This window comes from Acipenser ruthenus, chromosome 44 (assembly GCF_902713425.1).
Source record: "Acipenser ruthenus chromosome 44, fAciRut3.2 maternal haplotype, whole genome shotgun sequence".
Lineage (NCBI taxonomy): Eukaryota > Metazoa > Chordata > Actinopteri > Acipenseriformes > Acipenseridae > Acipenser > Acipenser ruthenus.
In genome coordinates this window covers 5205010-5218922 of record NC_081232.1, presented here as the reverse complement: position 1 = coordinate 5218922, position 13913 = coordinate 5205010, and the positions used below count along the sequence as shown (strand labels likewise).

General features: G+C 41.4%; 6 non-coding genes and 7 pseudogenes across 6 annotated transcripts; 12 read left to right on the top strand and 1 right to left on the bottom strand.

Annotated features, from left to right (window-relative positions):
- The first annotated feature begins 72 nt into the window (after window positions 1-72).
- LOC131714019 (5S ribosomal RNA) lies at window positions 73-191 on the top strand (annotated as a pseudogene).
- Window positions 192-315: 124 nt separating this feature from the next.
- Window positions 316-434, top strand: LOC131710097 (5S ribosomal RNA). Its single transcript, XR_009311966.1, has one exon. It is a non-coding gene; the product is annotated as a 5S ribosomal RNA (ribosomal RNA).
- A 100-nt stretch (window positions 435-534) lies between these two features.
- On the top strand, window positions 535-653 carry LOC131719083 (5S ribosomal RNA). The gene has a single exon (XR_009317979.1). It is a non-coding gene; the product is annotated as a 5S ribosomal RNA (ribosomal RNA).
- A 100-nt stretch (window positions 654-753) lies between these two features.
- Window positions 754-882, top strand: LOC131714170 (5S ribosomal RNA; annotated as a pseudogene).
- Window positions 883-996: 114 nt separating this feature from the next.
- LOC131709966 (5S ribosomal RNA) lies at window positions 997-1115 on the top strand. The gene has a single exon (XR_009311830.1). It is a non-coding gene; the product is annotated as a 5S ribosomal RNA (ribosomal RNA).
- Window positions 1116-1215: 100 nt separating this feature from the next.
- On the top strand, window positions 1216-1334 carry LOC131719081 (5S ribosomal RNA). Its single transcript, XR_009317977.1, has one exon. It is a non-coding gene; the product is annotated as a 5S ribosomal RNA (ribosomal RNA).
- Window positions 1335-1434: 100 nt separating this feature from the next.
- On the top strand, window positions 1435-1553 carry LOC131711480 (5S ribosomal RNA). The gene has a single exon (XR_009313366.1). It is a non-coding gene; the product is annotated as a 5S ribosomal RNA (ribosomal RNA).
- Window positions 1554-1651: 98 nt separating this feature from the next.
- Window positions 1652-1780, top strand: LOC131716107 (5S ribosomal RNA; annotated as a pseudogene).
- A 457-nt stretch (window positions 1781-2237) lies between these two features.
- Window positions 2238-2356, top strand: LOC131712318 (5S ribosomal RNA). Its single transcript, XR_009314213.1, has one exon. It is a non-coding gene; the product is annotated as a 5S ribosomal RNA (ribosomal RNA).
- A 100-nt stretch (window positions 2357-2456) lies between these two features.
- LOC131713499 (5S ribosomal RNA) lies at window positions 2457-2575 on the top strand (annotated as a pseudogene).
- Window positions 2576-2689: 114 nt separating this feature from the next.
- Window positions 2690-2808, top strand: LOC131714315 (5S ribosomal RNA; annotated as a pseudogene).
- Window positions 2809-12418: 9610 nt separating this feature from the next.
- Window positions 12419-12539, top strand: LOC131716470 (5S ribosomal RNA; annotated as a pseudogene).
- Window positions 12540-12664: 125 nt separating this feature from the next.
- LOC131713346 (5S ribosomal RNA) lies at window positions 12665-12793 on the bottom strand (annotated as a pseudogene).
- Between the last annotated feature and the right edge of the window lie 1120 nt (window positions 12794-13913).

Here is a 13913-nt window from a genome sequence, read left to right as displayed (position 1 = left end):
GACAAAAGGAAATTTTGGAGGAATCAAACACAGCTCACTTAACATAAATGTCATGAAAGCAGAAATGCAATCGCCTGCGGCCACACCACCTTGAATAAGCCTGATCTCGTCTTATCTCAGAAGCTAAACAATGTTGGGCTTGGTTAGTACTTGGATGGGAGACCACCAGGGAATATCAAGTGCTGCAGGCATTACATTTTTGTAATTACATTTTACAATTGAAATGTGTGGAGGACAAAAGGAATTTTGGAGGAATTTTGGAGGAATCACCCCCAGCTCAATAAACATAAAAGTCATGAAAGCAGAAATGCAGTTGTCTGCGGCCACACCACCTTGAATAAGCCTGATCTCGTCTGATCTCAGAAGCTAAGCAATGTTGGGCTTGGTTAGTACTTGGATGGGAGACCACCTGGGAATATCAAGTGCTGCAGGCATTACATTTTACAATTCAAATGTGTGGAGGACAAAAGGAAATTTTGGAGGAATAACCCCCAGCTCACAAAACATAAAAGTCATGAAAGCAGAAATGCAATCGCCTGCGGCCACACCACCTTGAATAAGCCTGATCTCGTCTGATCTCAGAAGCTAAGCAATGTTGGGCTTGGTTAGTACTTGGATGGGAGACCACCTGGGAATATCAAGTGCTGCAGGCATTACATTTTACAATTGAAATGTGTGGAGGACAAAAGGAAATTTTGGAGGAATCCCCCCCAGCTCACTAAACATAAAAGTCATGAAAGCAGAAATGCAATCGCCTGCGGCCACGCCACCTTGAATAAGCCTGATCTCGCCTGATCTCGTCTGATCTCAGAAGCAAAGCAATGTTGGGCTTGGTTAGTACTTGGATGGGAGACCACCTGGGAATATCAAGTGCTGCAGGCATTACATTTTTGTAATTACATTTTACAATTGAAATGTGTGGAGGACAAAAGGAAATTTTGGAGGAATCACCCCCAGCTCACTAAACATAAAAGTCATGAAAGCAGAACTGCAATCGCCTGCGGCCACACCACCTTGATTAAGCCTGATCTCGTCTGATCTCAGAAGCTAAGCAATGTTGGGCTTGGTTAGTACTTGGATGGGAGACCACCTGGGAATATCAAGTGCTGCAGGCATTACATTTTACAATTGAAATGTGTGGAGGACAAAAGGAAATTTTGGAGGAATCACCCCCAGCTCACTAAACATAAAAGTCATGAAAGCAGAAATGCAATCGCCTGCGGCCACACCACCTTGAATAAGCCTGATCTCGTCTGATCTCAGAAGCTAAGCAATGTTGGGCTTGGTTAGTACTTGGATGGGAGACCACCTGGGAATATCAAGTGCTGCAGGCATTACATTTTACAATTGAAATGTGTGGAGGACAAAAGGAAATTTTGGAGGAATCACCCCCAGCTCACTAAACATAAAAGTCATGAAAGCAGAAATGCAATCGCCTGCGGCCACACCACCTTGAATAAGCCTGATCTCGTCTGCTCTCAGAAGCTAAGCAATGTTGGGCTTGGTTAGTACTTGGATGGGAGACCACCTGGGAATATCAAGTGCTGCAGGCATTACATTTTACAATTGAAATGTGGAGGACAAAAGGAAATTTTGGAGGAATCACCCCCAGCTCACTAAACATAAAAGTCATGAAAGCAGAAATGCAATCGCCTGCGGCCACATCACCTTGAATAAGCCTGATCTCGCCTCATCTCGTCTGATCTCAGAAGCTAAGCAATGTTGGGCTTGGTTAGTACTTGGATGGGAGACCACCTGGGAATATCAAGTGCTACCGGCATTACATTTTTGTAATTACATTTTACAATTGAAATGTGTGGAGGACAAAAGGAAATTTTGGAGGAATCACCCCCAGCTCACTAAACATAAAAGTCATGAAAGCAGAACTGCAATCGCCTAATTACATTTTTGTAATTACATTTTACAATTGAAATGTGTGGAGGACAAAATTAAATTTTGGAGGAATCACCCCCAGCTCACTAAACATAAAAGTCATGAAAGCAGAAATGCAATCGCCTGCGGCCACACCACCTTGAATAAGTCTGATCTCAGAAGCTAAGCAATGTTAGGCTTGGTTAGTACTTGGCTGGGAGACCACCTGGGAATATCAAGTGCTGTAAGCATTACATTTTTGTAATTACATTTTACAATTGAAATGTGTGGAGGACAAAAGGAAATTTTGGAGGAATCACCCCCAGCTCACTAAACATAAAAGTCATGAAAGCAGAAATGCAATCGCCTGCGGCCACACCACCTTGAATAAGCTTGATCTCGTCTGATCTCAAAAGCTAAGCAATGTTGGGCTTGGTTAGTACTTGGATGGGAGACCACCTGGGAATATCAAGTGCTGCAGGAATTACATTTTACAATTGAAATGTGTGGAGGACAAAAGGAAATTTTGGAGGAATCACCCCCAGCTCACTAAACATAAAAGTCATGAAAGCAGAAATGCAATCGCCTGCGGCCACACCACCTTGAATAAGCCTGATCTCGTCTGATCTCTGAAGCTAAGCAATGTTGGGCTTGGTTAGTACTTGGATGGGAGACCACCTGGGAATATTAAGTGTTGCAGGCATTATATTTTTGTAATTACATTTTACAATTGAAATGTGTGGAGGACAAAAGGAAATTTTGGAGGAATCACCCCCAGCTCACTAAACATAAAAGTCATAAACACAGAACAGCAATCGCCTGCGGCCACACCACCTTGAATAAGCCTGATCTCTTCTGATCTCAGAAGCTACTCAACGTTGGGCTTGGTTAGTACTTGGATGGGAGACTGCCTGGGAATATCAAGTGTTGCAGGCCTTACATTTTTGTAATTACATTTTACCATTGAAATGTGTGAACAGGGGACAAAAAAAGGAAATCTCGGCGGAATCACCCCCAGCTTACCTAACATAAGTGTCATAAACACAGAACAGCAACCGCCTGTGGCCACACCACCTTGAATAAGCCTGGTGGATTGTGGGATTGGTCATGTGATCTGAGGTGAAACCTACACTGTGCTAGTGGAGGAATCTCTGTTTGGGGATTTTATTTGTAGCTTTTTCTACTTTAATTTTCATCTTTTTTCTTAGAAATGGAGGCTGCTGATTACCAAGCACTATCGACAGATATTGCAAGGGAGCCGGGGGTCCGGTTGGAATCTGCATCAACAAGTAAGTAGGGGGTAGAGCAGTTACAAGCTTCTGGGGACTGTTCAACAGAAGGGCTGAGCATAACTTGCCTTTTAGGGTAAACTATGCTAACTGTGGCTGAGGGAATTGGAAACAACAAAAGAGAGAAGGAGGACTGGGTTGAGACAGGGGGGAAAAAATGTTTAGAAGAGCGAAGGTGAAAGTGAAACCTAACCTTGATAAGATAACATTGTCACGAATACTGAGGGTTCACATTTCTTACATATTCTTTTTGTTTGCTCAACACAGACTCTTATCTCAGGGGAGACGTTAGGAGGACAGAGATATTGTTACTCCTAGTGGGGTATTGTTCATGCACTGGACCCGCAATATATCCAATTGACTAATTTAGTACTCAAGAAATTCACAGACTTATGTATTTAAAGTTTTTTTTACGAATCAGAGTATGATCAGTACTCATTTGGTTTATTAACGGTTAAATATTGGATTTAGTAGCTACAGGCTACTTCATATCCCCAGCTGACAGATGTTCTGGGCAGTCCAGTGTCTTAACAGATATTTACGTTAACACTTTAATACATTTATATGTATTTGCAAGGGCTGCGGGCAGGCCAAGAACACATCACCCAAAGCACCCAATGGTATCTTTCAGCACATTCAACAGAATACTCTCTTAATTCTAGAACATATTGTGAATCCTTTATAGCAATGCATGCGATACATGTGAGATAAAATAATAATTGATTAATGCTTACCCTTAAATATAAATCGTAAAAGAATATAACTGTCTTCACCAGGCAAATGAAACTGAGTTCAATCAGCTCAACTGTGTAGGTCTGCACATAATGGACCACATTACCCTGTCAGGTATGAGTGTGGTACTCCATTGTAATTACTTAGGAGTTTTATAGGTTTTTCGTCTCTTTGGGATACATGGGACGCCTCAATTAAATCCAATCATTAATCTGTTGAGACAGCTCTTATCCCTTTTACAAATGATAGTTTTCAAAAGATCCGGACCAACTTTTCAGAATTAATTGGAGTCATGTACCAATAAATTCAAGACTTCATATTTGTCCAACTCCAAACCTATGATCTCATTCCTTGTTTTTCCTCCGAACCCCTCCTTTATCTGAAAAGTCAACTGAACCAAGGTTCCCCTGATCCTGTTTTATGTTAGCCTTTAGGCGTAATTCGGGGGATGCCGTAGAGGGCGCTCTCCCGCTTTGCGCTCCTTTTTTCTTCTTTCCTATTTCCTTTTCTTTAGCCTGTCTTACCTTCCCTCCGTGGCATCCTGCCCGGTAGCGTCCGCGATCTCTTCTGGGTGGAAGCTGATCCCAGTTCAGCCTCATTTAGTATTTCCAGCCAATCGCACAATGCAGTGATCGCCACGTCAATTATTAGGGCATGGCCAGCACTGCTCCACGTACGTGTTATTGGCTGCCCCTCCTGTCTATCTCGCTCTCTTTTTCTACTTTAACCCAGCACTATTTCCGCTTCCTTGTCTGTGTTTGTTTTTTGTTGTTCGTTTCTTTCACTGCAAGCCGTTTCTGTGTCTGCGCTCGCAAGATAGTATCAGCTATTTTCCTACCTGCTCAGTCTGCGCCGTTCAAAACGCACCGTCATTCTCAACTTGGTCTGCGTTTTCATCAGAAAGACTGTTTCAATGTCACCGCTGCACTGCAACTGTTTTACACCGGCGCCTCACAGACCATGGTTACCACGGCAACGCCTCAGCGAGTGACTACTGGGAGTGGTAAGTTGCTACGGCGACCTGGCAGCTTTAACAGGCAATGAGAGCCTGTGCCACACGACTGCAATTTTCTGGCTCCTGCTGCAGCGCTTTTGCAACATGAGAGCTTCAACTCGCCGAATTGTGACATCTAAATACTGCAGGCTCCTCTTCTAGACCTACATTAACTTACTTATATCATCACTAACTGTTCTAAAGCAAATGCTTAATACATAGACTAGGATTGTAATCGCAATAACCAAATATATGCTACCCTGCTTCACTGAAGCCAATAGTTTCAATTCCAATCAAAACCTCTAGATGGCAGCATAACACCACAAGCTCTACATAATTTAAGATGATTTGCTATCGCTGCGAATCTGGCACTCTCCAAACTCCAATTCCTGCAGTTCGTTGTCTTTGAGGGATTCTCAGTACCCTCCTGCCTCAACCTCTTTTTCTACATATATTAACTTGAATTTTTTTCAAATCCAAACTCCTCCCCTTGAGAACCTTGTCATGAAGCCATGCTTATCAGCTTTCTGAGATGTTAAGAATCCACTGTCACATTAATTTACAGCTTCCCTGCATCAGGCCATTCCTGCAACCTTCTTGTTCCTGGATTTGCACTTCCTTATTTGCCCCCAACTTCATCAAGGCACTTAATATAACTTTCAAAGTCCATTTCATTCAATTTGAGCTACCAGTCACATTCGGAAACTATGTGCTACGATTATCAACATTTCAGTCAAGCGTCCTCGTATCCCGCAATGGACAATACACTCTTAGACTGCTCCTGATCAAATCAATAGGTTTTGTAGCAGCCTCCGAGCAACGCATTCCTATCCTCTCAGGTTCTGTAGCGGCCTCAGATCTATGCATTCTTCATTTCTGCCCAAAGGCAGCCCCATCGCCGACATCATCTAAAAACGCCTTAACTCTCAAATACCAATTTTCACCGCATTCAGCAGCTCTCTGCTCTCTACAGCAGGCCACTGCAGACTACTGACAGCATTCCATCGTTTACTCCCTCAGATCTCTGCCCGTTCAGCAGATCTTGCCTCTACTGTTAATATCTCCTCATTACAGCAAATCTCGGCTCCCTCTTCAGATCTGCTTCTATTGCAGCATACAAAAGTGGCTTTAGTTTACTGTTCAAATCTGCAACTGCTCTCCTCCAGAGCTTCCAACACTCCAGCTTTCCTCCAATACCTGGATCTAAGATATATATATACACGGAGAGCTTGACTTCCTCAGCAATTTAGTCATATGTCCGCTCATCCTCTCAGATACTACAAGCTTTAATATATGGTACGAGACTGGAAATCTGTTTGATTTATGAATTAAGGAGTTCCACTATTTGGAGAATGATTGGAGTTGTGAAACCCAAATCTCTGATTTATGAGTTCACCTTTTCCATTCCAAACAGACAAGATGGTAGCAAACCGCTGATCAATCCCGTATTAACTAACACAGGATGGTTGGCATCTCAGCTCTCTGCCTTCGTTTTAAAAACATCTCAGCAGTCGATTTCATATATTTGTTCAGGTCCAGCTGCCACCTCAGCCCTCATCAAACTCTGCAACACCAACATCTGCCGTTCAACTAAATACAACACTCTCCAACCTTCTGCAATCTGCTCATCACTACATGGCCACACTCTTAGTCCCAGCGACCAAATCTTCATTTACCTCTGGATGGAAAACATTTACAACTTTCTGCACTCAAAATACATCCCATTCTGATTTAATGAGCAACGGATTCTAGCCTCCATCGCCCATGCAAGGGATTCTCTTCACTTAGCCCCCTCTACCGTTAAAGCCTACATCTCCGGAATTTAGTATTTCTGCCACCTCATCTCCGTCCCTTCTTCAACACTCCTATCCATCCCATCAGTTTGCTTGACACTCAGAGAGATCCTCAAGAGCCCCCTCCCTGCTGCTTCCTCCTGGCTCCCTATATCAATAGACATCCTTCACTCTTTAATATCTACCCTCAGAAAAAGCTGCTCTGTCTATGCAATGACCTTACCTTGGAAGTACTATGTCTAACTGCTCTTGTGAAGCACTTCCTCTGCAGGATTCCTGAAGGAACAGAGTGCACCCTGTGAACTTACCATGACAACACCTGTGATTTACCGGTTTAAAAAAAAAAAAAAAAAGCAAGAGTACCAAGACATCAAGGGGAATACAATGGATAGACTCTGAGCGTTAAGCCATTTCAACCATGAGGTCTTGTGAACCATTCCACGCACCCAGATACTGGACTTTGGCCAGCTGTAGTAATTTTACTACAGAACACTACACCTTGCAGTTAAAATAAAAATAAATAAATAAAAAAAAAAAAAAATCAGGACTTCATCAGGACTTCAAAACAGACAGTTACATCAAGATCCAGAAGTTCTGCAACCTGGTCCAAGGAGCAGACCCCAACCCTCGTCTCGTACTACCTTTCAGCAAAACAATATTCAACTGAATAACTCTCTCTCCGGCCTCCTTCAATCACCACGTGGATTCATGGAGAACGCTCTCGCCCCATCTACCCGTTCCTCCTACTCGACTGCCTGGTCTTCATTTACTCACTTTTGCGAGTAAAAAATAAATAATTAAAAAAAAAAAAAAACAACGGATCTCATACCTCTTTCAACCTACAGCTCCTCCTCGCCTTCATCACTCACCTCAGGCTGTCTCTACGTTTAGCCCCCTCCTCTATTTAGATGCTACCTAGCGGGCATTCAGTATCAATTTCGCCTCCAATCTTTCTCCTCTCGTCCGTTCTAGAGATAGCGGATCTCTAGAGAGAACGCTCAGAGGTATGGAGAAAAGCCTGCTCCCCTCCTCTCCATCAAGTTAATCAATCTCTACTGACCTTCTCCTTTGTCTCATCACTGCTCTCCCGCAAGGATGCTTCAACCTATTCAACGACATCGTCATGGAAACCCTGTGCCTGACCGTCGCCTTTGGATTTCTCCGCTGTGCAGAATTCTCAACTCCATCAATTTCCAGCTTCCCAGCTCTAGGCCTCAAGTGCTCAGATCTCTCTCAAATCCCCGGAAACCACTTTATCCTCTTCATCAGATCTTCAAAAACGGTCCAATTAAGCCGAGGATTCAGTATCTTCTGTCAGATCCCCTCTTCGACAGCTCCAGATCTATACTTACGAGTCACTGGTTCTCATCCCGTTTATGCACACTCTCGTCACGGATCGGACTTTCTTCTACTATTTTTCCCCCATTCATTCTGGATCGGAGCAGCTGCCTCCGCGGCCAGCGCAGGTATCAACACTTTGATTAAGTCTATGGGGCGCTGGATCTCTTCAGCTGTGAACTTTATATTAGATCATCCTCTGCAGACATCGCCACAGCTCACCAAGCACTTGTTAGCTTGCCCGGAGTGGGGGGCGCCCTCTCCGCCAGGCCCACCAGAGGTTTCCTCCCTGCAGGGGGGTTTTTCCTCTCCACAGTGCGGACGGCTTATAGGCATAGGTTGTCTACTAACATCTCTTGTCTTTTCTCTTTTCTTCTAGCTTTTGTTTATGTGTGCGGCTCTGCGATCTCTTTTCTATCCCACGGTGTGGTTCTTGTGAGTCTCACTCCCCCGGCTGTCCGGGTCGGCCTCTCGTCTCAACCACTGCCGCCCGGCTGTTCCTCGCCGGCCTGAGGGGACCCCCGGCCACATCCTATTCTTCTGCTGCTTATGCGCTAAGCCTTCCAGGCCTCAACCTTGCTGTCCCATCTCCTCTCTTCTATTTCAGGTCCAGGACCATTTCAGTCCCCTTATGCAGTAGGCCGTGCCTCCACCTGCCGAGCGGGCCCCGACCGAGGGGGGGGGGGTTTCTCTGTTTTCGTCTCTCCTAAACGGACCCGAGACACTTTTTCCTAAGCTCTCCACGCCGCCCAGCTGCCAGCTTAGCTGCCTGAGGATGCTGCACTGAGTTGCGAAGGATCTGTCCTTTTGTCCTGTTCGTCCCCTTCCTGTCTCTTGCTCCACTAAACGCCCAGCAGCCAGAGGATGCTGCCTGACCCGTCGGGAGCGAGAGTCAGTTTGTTGTATGTTATATGTCTAAACTTTGCTCTCTCTCTCACTTTTAGGTCACCCAGCAGTCGGAGGATGCTGCCTGACCTGGCGGAAAGTGTTTATATCTAATCCTTTGCTCTTCTCATGTCTCCCTCTCTACGTCGCCCAGCAGCCAGAGGATGCTGCCTGACCCGACGAGAAGGGAAAACTCTTCGTCCCCCCTATCTCGTCCTGCTATCAGTATCTAACCTCAATGTTACTAAGCACCATTCCCAAACTCCAGCCCTCAATCTCGCCATCCCTCAAACTCGTCTCACTCTTAAACTCTCAAATGTCTCACCCCTCTCAAGCCTCCTAAGCAACCGGAGAAATCCTCTCATCTGGTCTCATTCTTAATATCTCACTCCCAATTTCGCCTCCTCTCAAGCCCTCGTAGGCAACCAGTGAATTGTGATTTAGAGGGGGAATACATTGTAAATGTAATAGTTTAACACCTGACCAGACATTTAAAAACAAAATTTGAAGTATCTGCATTTGGTTTTGTAATTTAAATATTTTGAACTACAAGTATTTGCGTTTGTATTTAATGTTTTTAAAATAATTTGCCATGTGTATTTATCAAGTTTAGACATGTAAATCACACCTCTATCAATTGCTATTTATTCAACTCAATCAAATTCACCTGTTCATGATCTTCTCAACCTCTGAATTCGCAATTACATGCATTACATCCCAAGTCTGCACTTTGATGGATAGGTTTTTTTTTTTTTTTTTTTTTTTTTAAATTATGTAGAACTCCAAGCTGTATATAAATATCACCTATTCAGTTTCCCCAAAATTGTGACTCCATATTGTGCCCTTGTACATTCATTATTATGAATGTATCTTCAGATTAACTTTGAAGGAAACTGTATCATAATTGTGAGTTATAAAGAATAAAAAGGTGTCCAGTCTCTGAGCCACCTCATGCGTTTCCCATACAACATCAGGTCATAATAAAAGGATGACTGGATGACTGGGAGAATTGGTCGCAATACATATAGTCGTCACTACGAACAATGAAAATGTTTTAAATTCATGCAAAAAGCTGTTCGGAAAATATTTATTTTTGGCATCCGTACAAAAGATGAGTATTAAAAAAAAGAGTCTGGAGAAAGATGCTAAAGAGACACTGCCTAGGTAATGCTTTCTATTTTTTTTGGTTTTTTAGGTTTCTATTAGGAAGATAGGTCAGACACATTTTAATTAGGGACGATGGCAAATAAACACTATGTAGCTACCAGATCACTGCTTTCTATGTGTTTTATTGGGGAGATGGGTGTTTAATACATTTTTATTTGGGAAGATGGCAAATAAACAATAATAAAAATAAAACGAATTGCATTTTTAGTTTTATTTTTATTATAGTTTATTTGAAATCTTCCCAAATAAAAATGTATTAAACACCCATCTTCCCAATAAAAACACATAGAAAGCAGTGATCTGGTAGCTACATAGGGTTTATTTGTCAACTTAATATATTTAACATTATTAAATGTGGTAAAACAATTGTCGTTGGATTGTTTGCACTGCCATCTACAGTCCGGAGGATTAATTACATACAGTACAGCCAATCATCCCGACCTTCCTTTTAGTAAGAACTTGCACTGATAGGAACACAGCCCCCTTTAAGATATTACTTTTCAAGCTTTAACACAATTTATAAGAGGTCTGAAATGACTCATAATTACCTTGGCATTTACTGACGACGTCTGACTGCGATGTCCTTTTCAACAGGGCTCTCACGCGTGTATCAAACCCATTGTCTGTCAGTATTCCTATATGTACAACAATCACAAATTAAATCAAATGTGCAGTTTACAATAATGTAATTATTGATGTAGGAGTGTAATGGAAAACGTTGTTGTTAGCAAGGAGTGTGCAGAGCTGAAAAACCAAGTCGACAGTCGTCTTAAGTTAGCTACCACAAAATGCTCGTGCTATGAATTTAATTAAAAAATAGAGTTAGCTTTTGCAACAGAACTGCAGACAATACTAATAACTTAAAATGAGTGCAACATTAAATATCTAGAAATGCTAAATACAGTTTATACTACCTTCTTTTAATTCGTTCTTCAGCTGATCATACTGATCATTGTAGTCTGCCATATTCCACTGGGAAAAAAAAGATATGTAATTACTAATTCGCTAAAAACGTAACGTGGAAGCCAATGGACAAATAAAAAAAGAAATACATTTTAAAATTACATTATAAGTTCGACATACTATCTCATTATTTTGAATTAGTATCACATTATTTTGATTTACTATCTCCTTATTTTGACTTCACTATCTCATAAGCATACATAATTAAGATTATTAGAAAAATTAAATAAAACACAAACATGTATTCATATATGCCAACTGAGAAAATCCTAGATGGCTGCGAGAAAAAAAATAGTACATTTTATTTAAAATATATATATATTTTTGTACAGTTAAATCTATTTTTGTATTCAAAGGCTTGCTTAATTTATAGCAAGATTGGTCATTATTAGCAACGCATCTTAGATTTTAGTTGATTAAATTCATAAACCCACCCTAATATATACAATGTTAGAAATAAAACGTTTTCAAAGTTCAAACTACTCTTTTTACGATAAAATGTAATTATAATAATAAGATTATGAAGAAAGAGTTATTGGTGTATGTTTTCACTTAAAAAATACGGTTCTGGTTTTCCATCGTCTGATTTTCAACACTGCAAAACACCAGCAACCTATATTATAAAAGTAATTAAAAAATGTGAAATAAATATACGTAGTTTCTTTAACGTATTTTCAAATTAACGTACAACACATTGAACTGCACTAACTCACGCTGTCCTATTAAGGTACGTTTGTGTACGTATATTAATATGGGCCTATTTAATTTGTGTATTTTTTATTTTTATTTTTTTTTAATTGTTCTAGTACTCACCGGTCTCTAGAGCAAGTAAAACTGCACTGCTAAACTTCTGTCCAGCTATTCCAGTAACCGTAAAAAGGGGGAGGGGATAGTATGGCTTGAAGTGGTCTGACGATTGACTTGAGGAGGGGTGACGATTGACTCGAGGAGGGGTGACGATTGACTCGAGGAGGGTTGACGATTGACTCGAGGAGGGGTGACGATTGACTCGAGGAGGTCTGACGATTGAGTCGAGGAGGGGTGATGATTGACTCGAGGCGGTCTGACGATTGACTCGAGGAGGGGTGACGATTGACTCGAGGAGGGGTGACGATTGACTCGAGGAGGTCTGACGATTGACTCGAGGAGGGGTGAGGTCTGATGTCTGACGATTGACTTGAGGAGGGGTGAGGATTGACTTGAGGAGGGGTAAGGTCTGAGGATGTCCTAAAATGGACACCATACACCTGGAAATATCAAGTGCTGCAGGCATAACATTTTTAAATTACATTTTACAATTGAAATGTGTGGAGGAGAAAAGGAAATTTTGGAGGAATCACCCCCAGCTCACCAAACATAAAAGTCATGAAAGCAGAACTGCAACCGCCTGCGGCCACACCACCTTGAATAAGCCTGATCTCGTCTGATCTCAGAAGCTAAGCAATGTTGGGCTTGGTTAGTATTTGGATGGGAGACCACCTGGGAATATCAGGACGAGATCAGGCTTATTCAAGGTGGTGTGGCCGCAGGCGATTGCATTTTTGCTTCCATGACTTTTATGTTTAGTGAGCTGGGGGTGATTCCTCCAAAATTTCCTTTTGTCCTCCACACATTTCAATTGTAAAATGTAATGCCTGCAGCACTTGATATTCCCAGGTGGTCTCCCATCCAAGTACTAACCAAGCCCAACATTGCTTAGCTTCTGAGATCAGACGAGATCAGGCGAGATCAGGCTTATTCAAGGTGGTGTGGCCGCAGGCGATTGCATTTCTGCTTTCATGACTTTTATGTTTAGTGAGCTGGGGGTGATAACTCCAAAATTTCCTTTTGTCCTCCACACATTTCAATTGTAAAATGTAATGCCTGCAGCACTTGATATTCCCAGGTGGTCTCCCATCCAAGTACTAACCAAGCCCAACATTGCTTAGCTTCTGAGATCAGGCTTATTTTTTTTTTATTTTTATTATTATTATTTATTTATTTATTTATTTATTATTCTAACATTGTACAATATTTACAACTTGAAAACAAGGCTGATGTGTTTTCCTAAGAAAAAATATTGTTATAGAGAATTTTTTCATCAAAATGCTCCATTTGTTTATGTTCTACACAGTAATGAAATATATATGAAATATTTTTCTTCACGTAAAAAATATACAATTTTACAATATCTACTTTCATATTATGAAACTCCGCCATGTTTCTTCTCTTTAAAACTGTATACCTTGCATAACTCAAAAATAAGTTCACCGCTAGAGTGTTAACATTATCTATTTTATCAGTCAATCCAAACAAAAACATTTCCTCCCATGACAATGTATTGAGTACATTCTGCTCTGCAAATTTAAAGAACCCCTCTATTAAACCCCTCAAGTATTCCCTCAGCCCCTGCAGTTCAGTGCATTTTACAAATAGATGCAATAATCCTTCCTCTCTACTTTGACACACTGAACACAAGGCATTGTCACTTTTGTGCATTTTAAAAAGGAGCCACTTTGTAAAGATGCAGTTGTGCCTCAGTTTAAAATCATTTTCATTCGGGAGATTTATAAGTCTGTCTTACATTATTCCAAATTGTACAGATTTTAAAGTTTGGAAATATTTTTTTGCCAGAATTGCTCCGACGTTGGCTTTTTAAAAACCACACTCATTAACACTAAATAGAACAATTTGGTCGTACATTCAATAATGTTAAAGTATTTATTTTTCCTTTTTAGAAGAAACACAGGCAAAGAAACTCCACGTGACAGTTTGCTGTTATGTTCTTGATTAATAACCCTCACCCATCTCTCAGGGATGGCACTTTGTATTTTACTGTACTCCTTTATTATTATACTAATGGGAATATCTTCGTTCTTTTCTTTTACCAAGTCAACTATT